The sequence below is a fragment of the Rutidosis leptorrhynchoides genome, chromosome 1 (assembly GCF_046630445.1).
Source record: "Rutidosis leptorrhynchoides isolate AG116_Rl617_1_P2 chromosome 1, CSIRO_AGI_Rlap_v1, whole genome shotgun sequence".
Lineage (NCBI taxonomy): Eukaryota > Viridiplantae > Streptophyta > Magnoliopsida > Asterales > Asteraceae > Rutidosis > Rutidosis leptorrhynchoides.
In genome coordinates, this window is record NC_092333.1 from 367,496,321 (window position 1) to 367,505,801 (window position 9,481).

A 9,481-nucleotide genomic window follows, 5' to 3' on the forward strand; every position below is an offset into this window, starting at 1 on the left:
TAATGTGGGAAGTTTGACCTTTGTTGCAAACTTCATAGTGATTAATATGGAGGAAAACCTTGATATTCCTCTAATTCTAGGTCGCCTATTTTTAGCAACCACCGAGGCATTCATTGATGTAAGAGAAGGTAGAATGACACTTAGGGATGGTGATACATCGATCACCTTTGTGAACCGAAAGTTTAGATCTCCACCAACCTAAACTGTAAGACCAATAAAAATGCATAAGTGTGGGGAAGATGAAGAAACTCTTAATGATGATCCAATTATAAAGAATGCCGTTGATGATACGAAATTAGATGAACCCATTTTTAACAGTTCAACGAAGAAACTTTATAAACGGATTCACGGTGCTAAGATTAAAGGAAACTTTAAGTTATGTAACCGATTAGTATCCAATTTATCGCCAAAAGAAAAGGCGATGTTAGTTGAATTTGTGAAAGTTACGGAGGAAATCAACAAATGGATTGAAGTAAAAGTCAAATATATACAAGTTGTTGATGATTCAATTGAAAATAATGTTAATCACAATTTCAACTAAGTGTAGGGAGGTTTATGTATTTCTGTTAGAGTTAGATTTTCTGTTTTCGTGTAGTTCTCGAAAATGGAACCCGAATGGTCTTTCCCTAGCAGACCGTAAAGAACTAGTCTTCTTCCCCCATTCTGAATTTTTATTTTTTTAGGTTTTTACGAAATGAAGACTTCCTGTGAATTAAACCATGGTCTAATGCTACACGCTTTGATTACTAAACGTAATAATGACACACTACCGAGTGAACTGGTATCAGTAATCAGAGAAAGATTGGATGGAGTAAGAAAAGAATCCAGATGCGAAGATAATAAGTCACAGTTTGGTAAAGGAAAATCAAAATCCGCAGCGAAAAGAAGAGCACGACACCTTGAAAAATGTCACAAATGTGGAAAATGGTCACACGAAGGTAAATGTTCAAATAATCAAACCTATTCAAACACCAAATTTGTTACTTTATGCAGAGATGGAACGTTCATATGTTTAGAAGAAAAAACATTAAATGCTCGAGGTTACGCCTATGTAGCCATGGAAAAGCAATTAGTCCGACTATCTTATGAGTGGGCTAGAGCATATCACTAAGAAATATATTTCACAGGTAAGTCTGTACAGTTTTTATTTTTTTTATTTTTTTTAACCTTTTGATAATAAACGCTAATTTGTTCGCTATAAAGTATTAAATTGGTATTCGATGAAATTAGGTCTTGCGACCGAAATTATTAATATCATACAAAAATTTATTACATCACTGCGAAATTTAACGTTTATTCTTAAGGTATAAATATCTTTAATCAATCAACTCAAAATATTTCAAAAATTCGTCATGAGTTAAATTAGGTCATGGAACCGAAATTACTTTACCGAAAAGAGGGGCGCATATTTTTGATAATATTTGATTGATTAAAGTGGGATAAAAGCCAAAAAGATTTTTAATTTTATTTTTACCATGTTTTTAAAATTAATATATATTTAAAATTGTAAATATTTGAAAAAAGTTAATATTTTTAATATAAGTTTGTATGTATAAAAACAAAATTTAATTTAAGTTTGGTGTGAATTTTTAATATTAATTTTAAATTTTATGTATTTTAATTTAAGTTTGGTGTGATTTTTTTTTATTTTTAAAATATGAATTTTTAATTTTATGCATTTTTAATTTAAGTTTGATGTGAATTTAAAAACAAAAATTTACTTTATTTCGCTAAGTTAAAAATATGATTTTTAAAATTCGTCGTGAGTTGAAGACTAGGTCGTTGAACCGAAATTGCTTTACCCGAGGGAGGGACGAGAACTTTTATTATCATTATTTTTAATCTTATTGAATTAAAGTATGCCAAAAACATTAAAAAAATCCAAAAATCTTTGTTTCTAAAAAACCGCGCTTTAAATAGACAAATTTTAAAATTTTGTCGTAGGACAGACTAGGACATCGATCCGAAACGACCTCGTCCTAAACAACAAGGGAAACAAAATTTTAAAATTAATTAATTAATTGCTTTATAAGTTAAGATTTTTATATATATATAAAAAAAAAGGGGGTGCCGCGACTCGCGGAGTTTGTAAAGGTTAAATGCCGCAAGTCTCGGAGGACAAAAAATACAGAAAAAAAAAATATAACGCATGAAAAAGATCAGTATCCTTCCCCATCCACCAAAACTGCGAAAAAAAACCCGAAAAACACACACAAAAACCTCCGAAATTCACAATTTTTTACCATTTTTCATCACATTTTTTACTAAAATCATGTTGAGAAGGATGCTATCAAGGAATTACTCAAGAAAAACGGTAAATTTCTACACCTAAACACCATTTAATCCGAAAATTAGTGTTCTTGAGCAATTTTATACCCAATTCGATTTTGATGCTTTTTAGTGTAATTATGCTTAAATTGCTTATGTATTATGCTTGTATAACCTAGATTGATGCTATTTAACATGATTAGAAGCCTTAAACTTCAAATTTTGAGTAATCTAGGGTTTGTGTTCTTGAGCAAATTTGGGGCTTTTTGATATAAACAGGTTATGGCCGATTTTTGTCATGAATTGTTGCTAAATTAAGTAGTGTAACATGTTTAGGTAGTTAAATGATCCAAACTTTGAGCCTAAACATGGTTTTTGAGAATTAAAGTGGACTTTTTCAAGTCTAAAATTCATGAACTTGATTTTTGAGAGATAATGCCATTTGAAACTTGTTTAATTGCTAATAATGATTATTTTGACATGTTATTTGAGTTGAAAGCTTATGAACTTGGCGAACATTTTCGTATATGTTTATTTGAAAAAGTGTAGATTTGATAAAAATATGAAAATGAGCATAAGTTTGATATAAATTGATCATGTCATTGTAATTATTTTGATTGATGATTTTGCTGACACTAATACATATTTGGATGCACAAAAATTGTGTTTGATGTGTTTTGCAGACTGAAAGGGGTGAATCTTCATCCCAAGCTCGCATTGCTCCTCCTGAGAATGCGGAACAACAGGAGGTTGATAACTATTACAAACAAGATATACCTCATCCAGTTATGACATTTTCAGATATGCACGTGGAAAATTTGCACCTGAACTTGAGATTAGACAGATGTTGGATAGATTATCCAAAATACCAAAGGGGCTTGCATACTCTTCATTCTAAAGCTGTTGAAGTACCTAGGGTAATAGAATGGGGACCATTAGAAGCTGTAGAATTGGCCGAGCCAATTAGAGAATTACTTACACAAAGGTATGGTAATTCTACTTTTAACGATTGGGTACGATTATTCAACATGCGCAGACCTGTATATAAAGTATGGTGTGAAGAATTATTGTGTAGTATAGAAATAAATAATCGGGTAGCTAGTTTAACCGATCGATCTTTTATTAGATTTTTGTTAGGAGGTTCGATGCGCCACATGTCTCTACTAGACATGGCTCAGGCCTTACGTATATATACGCCTGAGGAGCTAGCATCTGCCGATTGTAGAGGGTTGATATTAAATGGTAGAAAGATTGATGAAAATTTTGATACGCATGGTGTATGGAGTCAAATGACTAGCCATCACCGATTTAAAGGGGGAAATTACTCTTATTTGGATATAGATAGAGCTGAATTAAGAGTAATTCACAGGTTTTTAGCCAATTCGATTACACAACGAGGTAAGAATAAGGAAAAGGTAAATGAACAGGATTTGTTTTACCACATGTGTATTCGAGACCCACAAAACGCTGTAAGTATACCTTATTGTGTGGGTTATTATTTATCAGCTATGGTTAAGGGGATGAGACCGCACAGTATAATAGAAGGTGGTATATTTATTACATTAATTGTTGAGTATCTCAATGTGGATATAAGTCGGGGGAGATTATTAATCAAAGAAGCAGAACCCCACGATACAATTGGTTTAAATGTATATCATGGTGCTAAGGTTTTGAAGAGGCGAAATAACGCCATAGTACGATATAATGGTAGACATCCACAGGTTGAGAGAAATCAACAGCAAGGTAATGTGGGAGGGGGAAATGAAATGACAGAAATGCAAAGGTTTATAGCTTCACAAGAGTATGAAAATGTTAGACATCGAGCATTTGAAGATTGGCAAGTTCATCAAAACCAAATCATAGCTCATTGCCAACATGTAGGTAGAAACTATATTCCTACTCCAACGCCCATATTTCCTCCCTGGTATATAGAGATGCAACCACCGTATCCTACTTATAACCCAGCTGAAGCATTTTATAACACATACGGTTATGCATGGAACCCCCTACTGGTACCAGTAACAACCCTTGTTTATTTAGTTTTATTTATTTTATTTTTGTAATGTTACTACATTTAACACTTATGTTAATATTATAATAGTTTTTATAATTTTCTAACTTTTATTATTAGATTTTAATAATTTTTGAAAGTGGGGTAATATACCAAACTTCAAAAATATGTATATATGTTTGCAGTTTATCTTATGTACACAACAGGGTAAAACAACGCATTTTCAAAGACTGGCATTAAGTTCAGCAAAAGCAACTAATTTTGACGACAAGATACAAAATATATGTGAAATAATGACAAGACGGAATGAACAAATGATATGCACCATTTATCATTCAACACAAACAACAATATGTTTGAAAACTTTGGTAAAATTTAATCATTTTTATACGCTAATCACCCTCAATAATTTAAATTGTTACTGATTTCTTGCAAATGAGGGCATTGCAAGATCTTAAGTGTGGGAAGGGGTTAAATTCTTTTGGATTTTTAAAATTTTTATCTTAAACACTTGGTTACCATTAAAAATACTAGTAAAGCAGTAGTTGTATTATAATCTAGTGCTCTCTGATAACAAAGAACAGCCCTAGTCTTATATACTGACTACCCAATTCTAATAAAATTTTTGAAAATTTTCAATTAAATGAACTCAAAATCATGTTTATACATATTTATGAACGATAAAACTAGGTGTTAACACCGAAATTATTGTTACCTTGGAAAGGACATAAATTGAGAAACAAACCAAAATGTTAAAATTCATTTAAAATGGAATATAGGACGATAAAAAGAAAAATAAAAACCAAGTGTGGGAAAATTTACCAAGTTATTTTAAACATATGTCACATATTTCTGTAACAAATAATTAAAGATACTTTTGCTTTGGACTAAACTAAACAGTTTTACCCGATTTACTATAAGAAAGATGGATCTACATGATGAATCAATTCCATCATTAAAAGGAAGTAAAGTCTTCCGAAAAAGAAACGCGCTTCTTGATTTAGGTCATGAAGTTGTCATCCAGACCAGCTATAGGTTGACGAAAACTCTAGAAAAGTCATCTCTAAAATCAGCAGGAAATCCACGGACCTCAGCATCAAACAGGGTCGCCAAGTGGTCAGACTTATCCTAACCATGAGAGGATCTGTCTCGTAAAATGGGGAGGACGCCGTGCAAATTAGCTGGATAAGACTAATGAATCAGATCCCTAGAAAGGATAATCTCCTTAAAGATCAAAAATCAGCTTTTAAGACTGATATTACTCAATCCTAGAGATTGACCTTAAAGATTGAGAATTCAAACTCATGGAATTCAATGATATCTAAACTCGAGCTTGAACGAGAAAATATTTTGATCAAATTATAAACCGATTTGTTTTCTGAAAACCCATTTTCAATTCGTTCATTACCATTGAATGTAAAATCCTAGGAATTCAACTGGAATTCATTAGGTCATCTGAACCAAATCGGGTGTCAACCGTAAGAACGGTGGTTGCATAGTATGGTCAAAGACAGGACCTTGTGCCAGACCGAAAAATTATAAGGGTGAGCTTTACTATTGCTCCTACCAAGGATAGTAATTGCGTCCGACACGTTATAGACCATAATTAAAAGCATGTCAGGGGACATTGCCTTAACAGTTGCTTGTTCAAAGCTTTTCTTTACAACCGGACGGTAGTTTACCGAAAGGTAATATACGGAGCAAGTATACTGGACGTGTTGCTTTCCTAATACAAGGTTAGCAAGTGGGTGACACAAAACTACAAGTTTTGAGCTAAAACTTTCAAATCTGAAACCCACCAAACCCACAAAAAGAATTTGCAAATACCGGTGAAGGGTTATTCCGGAAAACTTATCTAGGGTAAAAGCTAGATTTAATTTTCAAAAGATCAAATGTTTTCATAAAGATCCAATTTCCTTAATGGATCTAAATTTTTATAGTCATGTGGGACTGTAAACCATATCGTTACTACCATTGTTTATACCGCCGTAAAGAAATCATTGATGTACAAAGTGTGAAGAATAAAGAAGTGATTCTAGTATTTCAAGACTATATTGCTTGAGGACAAGCAACGCTCAAGTGTGGGAATATTTGATAATGCTAAAAACGAACATATATTTCATAGCATTATTCCTCAAGAAAGACAAGCTTTTAGTTGCAATTGTCCTATTTACAAGTGATATTCGGTTAAATAATAAAAAGTGAAGACAAAAGACAGATTCGACGAATTGAAGACGCAAACGACCAAAAAGCTCAAAAGTACAAAATACAATCAAAGAGGTTCCAATTATTGATAAGAAACGTCTCGAAATTACAAGAGTACAAGATTCAAAACGCAAAGTACAAGATATTAAATTGTACGCAAGGACGTTCGGAAATCCGGAACCGGGACCAGAGTCAACTCTCAACGCTCGATGCAACGGACTAAAAATTACAAGTCAACTATGCACATAAATATAATATAATATTTAAAGAATTCTTTATAATTATTTATATATTACATAATATATTATAAACCGTCGGCAAGCTAGGAGCCAAGGCTGTGTGAGCTAGAAATACGAACTCCGCGAGTTGCGGAGTTTGAAGAAGAAAAGGGCCGCGAGTCGCGGAGCCCCAAATTTTGAAAATCCCTATAAAAGCCAGCGCAATTCGACGTAAAAAAGATCCAAAATCTATCTCTCTCTCAATATATACGTAAATATATATATAATTTATATTTTAATTTTAATTTTAATTTTAAATCCTAATAATAAGGGTATGTTAGCGAATGTTGTAAGGGTGTAAGTCGAAATTCTGTCCGTGTAACGCTACGCTATTTTTAATCATTGTAAGTTATGTTTATATTATTTTCATTAATGTCTCGTAGCTAAGTTATTATTATGCTTATTTAATACCGAAGTAATCATAATGTTGGGCTAAAAATACTAAAATTGGGTAATTAGGCTTTGTACCATAATTGGGGTTTGGATAAAAGAACGACACTTGTGGAAATTAGACTATGGGCTATTAATGGGTTTTATATTAACTAAACAATACCTTGTTAATTTAATATACAAACTTATAATTCGACGTATTTATATATAACCACATACGCTTGACTGGGTACGGTGGGCGGGATATCTATAAATACCAATAATTATTCATTTTACCAGACACGGAACTGGATTAATAGTTAATAGACTTGTTGAAACAGGGGTGAATTACATTCAAGGGTAATTGGTGTAATTGTTAACAAAGTAGTAAAACCTTGGTTTACACGCAGTCGATAACTTGTTGTATTCATTAAACAAAGTATTAAAACCTTGTTACAATTCGAATCCCCAATTAGTTGGAATATTTGACTTCGGGAATAAGAATAATTTGACGAAGGCTTTCGCTCTTTATATTTATGACTGATGGACTATTATGGACAAATCCGTATGGACATATTAAATAATCCAGGACAAAGAACAATTAACCCATGGGAATAAACTAAAATCAACACGTCAAACATCATGATTACGGAAGTTTATATAAGCATAATTCTTTTATTTCATATTTAATTTCCTTTATTTTATATTTAATTGCACTTCTAATTATCGCACTTTTATTTATTTTTATTGTATTTTATTTCATCGCACTTTTATTGATCGAAATTTCATTATTGTTATTTACTTTACGATTTAAATTAAGTTATATTTATTTTTATTATTTTACATTAGGTTTTAACTGCGACTAAAGTTTTAAAATCGACAAACCGGTCATTAAACGGTAAAAACCCCCCTTTATAATAATAATATTACTTATATATATATTTGTATTTTTATAAAATAAAACTAATATAGCGTTAAGCTTTGTCTAAAAGATTCCCTGTGGAACGAACCGGACTTACTAAAAACTACACTACTGTACGATTAGGTACACTGCCTATAAGTGTGTAGCAAGGTTTAAGTATATCCATTCTATAAATAAATAAATATCTTGTGTAAAATTGTATCGTATTTAATAGTATTTCCTAGTAAAATTTAATAGTATTTCATATACACCTCGCATAACATCAAATATTTTTGAATAAAACTATGTCTAGCATTTAGATAAGAAGTAGAATAAAAATCTATGTCCTAAAACTAGAATGGCGAGAAATAAGAAAGAAAAAGAGCGCGTCGAAAAAGGTCGAAAAAGAAAAGGGTTGAAAAATAAAAGGCGTCGAAAAATAAGAAAGAAAAAGAGTGACTTATAAAACTTTAAAATACTCGACTAACCCAACCTTATTACTATCACTAACTTAAAATTAAAATTGCAAATTGAGATTACTAATTGGAGTGATAATTGATACATAGGTAAAAGGCGTCGAAAAATAAAAATAAGAAAGTAGCGCGTTGAAACTTAAAAAGGAACTAAAAACTAAAAATTAAAAGTTGCGTCTAAAAATATTAGGGCTTACAAGTAAAACTATATCCCAAATGGCAATAACTTAAAAAGGAACTAAAACTTAAAAAGGCGTCGCAAAATTCTAAAACACTTAGATCTTAGTCTAAAGAGAAAGCACTTAAGGGATTTTACGGCAAAGCCTAAAAATCTAAAAATAAAAATAACTATGGCAAAAACTATATTTAAAACTAATTATGAGCGAAAAATACAAAAATTACGCTAAAAACAAATAAAAAAACAAAATATAAAAATATACTAAAAGTTGTAAAAATTACAATTTTTATAAAAATATTATTTTTATATTATTTATTTTATAAAACTATTAATTTTTATATATTAATAAAAATAAATAAACTTAATATTACAAATTAAGTAAATAAAACTAAATTAATTAATATTAATTAACTAATCAAACCCTAATTAGGGTTTTATTAATAAAAATTAAAATATACTCCGTAATTAATGCAAGATTAGGGCTTCCTGTGGCCTGTCAGAGAGAACTCCGCGAGTCGCGGTACTCCCAGGGTTTTATTAATAAAATTAAAATATACTTCGTAATTAATACATGACTAAATGTTTCCAACGTGTTAAGTAATCAAACTTGTTAAGACTTGATTAAATGAAATAAGTTTCATATAGACAATTGATCACCCAAGTTGACCGGCGATTCATGAACGTTACTAATTTGTAAAAACTACATGTTGTGGTATATATAGACATATATATATGGTTGACATGAGATTATGATGAGTAAGTATCTCACTAAGTATATTAACAATGTGTGATATACAT